The sequence below is a fragment of the Eschscholzia californica genome, unplaced genomic scaffold (genome assembly GCF_041429995.1).
Source record: "Eschscholzia californica isolate CP2 unplaced genomic scaffold, dmEscCali1.0.p SCAF_4, whole genome shotgun sequence".
In the NCBI taxonomy this organism is placed as follows: Eukaryota; Viridiplantae; Streptophyta; class Magnoliopsida; order Ranunculales; family Papaveraceae; genus Eschscholzia; species Eschscholzia californica.
Genome location: NW_028238461.1, coordinates 16,250,546 through 16,255,577, shown reverse-complemented (window position 1 = coordinate 16,255,577; position 5,032 = coordinate 16,250,546).

The window sequence follows — 5,032 nt, the reverse complement described above, 5'->3', positions numbered from 1 at the left end:
GGATCATCTTTACAGGATTTATTAGATAACTCTATCAACAAGACAACAAGCCTACGTGACCCGCCTCCTTGGACTCCCATTTGAACCAGAAACAAGGATTTCTCTCTTCACGTGACTGAACATGTGAGAGGAGAAACTCTTGTTTCTCTCACAGGCTGTTAAAGCGGAAGTCCCAGTATGCGTGTTGAGTATACTTTTTGGAATTCTATTTAAAGACTTCGTTAGTGCTTTCAGCAAACAAAGAAGACAGACATCATCACTGAACCTTTCATCTTTTAATACTGTTACAACATGCAGCGGAAAGAAAGAAGTAGCCGCATGTCCAAAGTTTGAGGAGGCAAATACAAATAGACCTGCATTTTCGGGAAGCGAAGAATATCCGGCGACCACTTCCAAGTTCCAACAACACCACCATCACTTTTTGCCTCTCTCTCCATACCTTTGGATCTTCATCTCTCTGTCTCTCGGATCTCTTTCTCCCTTGCCTTTCAGATCTTTATCTTACGTAGGAGGAAGAGAGAGAGAAGGAAAAAGTTTGAGGTTGTTGGTAATGGCAGTTCCGAATATTGTTACGTCCCAAAAATAGTGGTGGGGGATTTGGAGGAAACAAAAAAGAGTTGTCCAAGATTTTGCATTGCGGAAAATATTCTTGTTTCCTCAAGTTTTATATGCATTTTGTATTCAACAAAATGTAATATTTGTAAATTTTTTTTTTAGGTGAGATAGGCAGTTGAACGATGATCGTGAAGGTGATGGTGGTTGGAGGAGGAAGAGAAGACCAACACCACGGAGTTCGATTTTTTTTTTTTTAAAATTAAAAATCGTCGGCTAACGAATTTTTTTGCAAGAAAATAAATTGAGGACAAAGAGAAAACGTTTTGAAATGAAAAATAAAAAAGTAAAAAAATATTTACTACCAAGTTTGACTAGTGACTAACATAAACATGGTATTGGAGGTCAAATGGGATACCAAGCATATTACCAATTTGAAATTAATCCAATAAAACAATCAAATCAAAATAGTGTTCATGAATTTATCAAGAAAAAGGAAACCAACTCCAATGTACGCATCTCATAAAAAAAAAAAACTCCAATGTATGCCTCTTCAAAAATAAATAAATAACTGCAACGTACGTTTTTGCCTATGTGAAAGGAAATACGATGTAAAATTCCATGAGAATAAATAAAATGATCAAACCAAGATGTTCCAATGCAAAATTGAAAAAAAGAATCTAATTAACTTATGTGTCAAGTCTTCGTCAAAAAAAAAGTCTCATTTGAGAATTAGTTCAACAAAAAAAAAATCTCATTTGAGAATCTCTTTCCTATATGGCTAAATTGAGTATCTCTAATTCAAGTCCTTCTCCAATGCAACACTCGAAAAAATTCTAATAGTTACATGTGTCACACATACATTTAATAGGAAAAAAATAGTTGAGAGAGAAAAACTTTCTATTGGTCCTAAAATTAAATTTGATGACTAGGATACTTAATAGAGGGAATGGGCCAAAGCCCCGAAATGGACTCCTAAATGAGATGCAAGTCTAGGTCAGAAAAATAATGAGATGCAGGTCCGCGGGTTAGGTTCCACATTTGAAAGACAGTAATGACCTTGTGAATTTCGGTATTTACCGAAATGCCATCTTTACTCTCTCTCTACAAATCATCCGAAACAAAATCGGCTACTCTCTCTATCTCTCTACAAATCACCCGAAAATCTTCTCATCCATCTTCTTCATTTTCCCTCCAACAAATCTCCATCGAAAAACTTTTATTCTTTGCAACAAAGACATTTACAACAACACAATCTATTTCGAAACAATAAATTTTTTCTACTCTCTCACCAAGATTGAACAAAAAAACCCTAAATCTTAAAATCTCCATTTTCACCACTAATCAAAGAAGAACAAATAACCAACAGTTAAAAACCGTAAGTTTCCTCTCTATTCTCCAACTTCTTCTTCTTGTTTTTGTTAAGAATCAAATTAATGACCTTTTGTTGATTTGGGGAAGAAATATCCTCAAGAAATATTAAGATTCGGTTTTGTGTTTCTGCTCTTTAATGACCTTTGTGTTTTTGTTCTTCAACCTATTTTACTTGATGTCTTCTTACGAATATGTGTTGATTCTCAACTTTCTATGGTGCAGAACAAACCCTAGGAAGAACAAAGGGCGAGGAGAACAAACCCTAGGAAGAAAAAGGTAAATATGACTAACTTGTTCCCTGTACACATGTTTGTTCCTGACCACCAATTTGTTCCCGGTTATAATTCTGAAAATGCTATTGTGACCTAGGCAGTTTCCTGTATATATTTCTGTTCCTTGTACATAGTTTGTTCACTGAACGTGATTTATACAAGGTTTAGTTTCCTGTACACATGTTTGTTCCTGGAATTTTTTTTTCCATGTATGCTATATTTGAATTTCCCTTTACATAATTCATTGGATGTTGCTATTAGAGATGTAGTTACCACTAAATGTTCATCTTTTACAGGAAGCACCTGTTGAGCCCCACTATCTCTTGAGTAAGCAAAAGAACATGAAAACAATATGACTAGCATTATATGAAGGAGTCTCAAGAGGGATGGGAAAGAGAATTGAAGATGAAGTATCTTAAACATTGTTGTTGTTGTGCCAAATTTATACATTCGTTTAATACCATTTTTGTAACATTTACTGTACTTTTGCTCATGCACTAACGCACCTGTAATATACTAAACAAGAGTATATGTTTTAGGTCAATTATGTTTTTGTGAAACTTAGTTTAGAAAACGTTTAAAGTTTACATACGCAAACGTACAGTACATTTGTAAATGTACAGTATATTCTGAAATGTGCAGTATATTTTTCGTATGTACAACACATTTTCAAATATATTCCACATATAAATCTGCAACCCACATTTTGAAATGTGCATTTTTTAATGTACTCCACATTTTGAAATGTACAATACATTAAGAAATCTACATTATATATTCAAATGTACTCTACATTAAGTATCTTCTCCGGACCTGGTTAACAAACATTCTAAAAGTTCATACACAAATGTGCAGAGCATACGCAAATGTACAGTGCATTCACAAATGTACATTACATTGGAAAATCTACAACACGCATTTTTCTTTGTACTATACATTTCTTTATTTACTGGACACTTTTGTACTGGGAATTATCTTGCGTACCGAGAATTGTTTTATGTACTGGCCATTTGGTTATGTACTAGACACTTTTGTACTGGGAATTTTCTTGTTTACCAAGAATTGTTCTATGTACTAGCCATTTGGTTATGTTCGAGACCCTTTTGTACTGGGAATTTTCTTGTGTGTCGGGAATTGATTGTCATTTGGTTATATACTAAACATTTTTTGTACTGAGAATTTTCTTGTGTACCGAGAATTGTTTTATGTACTTGCCAACTTGTTATTTACTAGACACTAGTAAAATATTCGAAAGAAACTTTCACGTTGCAACCTTCACAAAATAAAGAAAAAGATAGAAATGTAAGACGAAGGAAACTAAAAAATGTAATGTAAACTTCCACATAACAAGGAAATGTGGGAACTGATTGGGAACGATAAGACGTAGCGGGAACTGAGGAATGTACACTACATATCAACACGTAAACGTATATCTATGACGCTAAATATAACAAAAAATGGTACAATATCTAAGAGAACTGGGAGATCTCGTCAAATCCGGATATAGTTGCTTTAGATCTAGATTTATTGTTTTAGATCTCGTCAAATCTGGATATAGTTTCCCATTTAGATTATGATTTCATTCACAATTCTAAATCTGATTTCACACAATTTTAGGGATCTAAAAAATCGTAAATTTCACAGAGATATTCTATCTGGTTTGATGAAAATCCAGATTTGTGACTATCAAATCCAGCTTTGTTATCATCCATGGAGAAAAGAAAAACAAATTTTACAACTTCCATGATTGTGTGGTATAGACCTTGAATCTCTGGTATAGAAAAAATCAAACCATTCCAAAATCAATAACCCTAGATCAGATTTCTTTGCCATTAAATTTTCATCGTTCTTCATCATTCTTCATCATATTCACTCTATTAAAAATCTCTATTAAAGAAAAAATATGGCATCTAGATTTGGGTTCCTTATTCTAAATTTGTGAGATGAGAGAGAGAAGAGGGTGAAGAAATCTTTTAGAAAGAGAAAGAAGGCAGAGCTCTGGAAATTTCTTAGAGAGAGAGAAAGAAGAGATCTCTGAAAATTTCTTAGAGAGAGATGTAACGAAAATAAAGAGAAAAAGGGTTTTTATGGTATTAGGATAAAAAGACACATTTTTTTGTTGTACCTGTTCTCTCGGGCCCACCAAAAGATTGACAAATTGGACTGGATTCTTATTTTTGTTTTGGGTTGGGGATAAAGCTTATTTACTGCCCACTTTTTGGGTCATTCACTCATTTTGGGTACTTAATACTCTCAAAAGAGATGTCAAAAATAGAGTTTTTAATTGAGACATCTTAAAATTAAATGCTTCCGCATCATCTTACGATATCAATTGAATTTTGCATTGGAGAGGTTTTCTGAAAAAAAAAAACTCTAAAATCCTAAGTGACACTTAAGGTTTGAAGATTGAGTCTTGCATTGGAGATGCTCTAATACTTTCTAAGGGCGTCTAGATCAAATTGTAGCCACCTAGCAAGGTCAATGTAAATGCTATATCTCTCTGAACCGTTGTAGTCCCAACTAGCAAGGTCAATTTGAAGTATAGCCCTTTACAAACCTTATGCGTGCAGACAGAGAAAGGAAAGTTAGTAACTAAATAACTTTACAAATCTTTAGAGAAAGCTATCACAACAACGTCACAAAGTGGTAATATACTATCGAACTTTTCTTGGGCAATTTTTTCGGAAAAAGTTAAATGTGTTGCCAAGAGTTAAGTATTTTATTTGGCAGTTACTTCGGCAAGCTATTCCTACAAAAGATAGTGCGCTAAGATTTAATTTTGCAGTCTGTAAGTTATGCCCTTTCTGTGATAGGGAAGAAGAGACTATTGATCA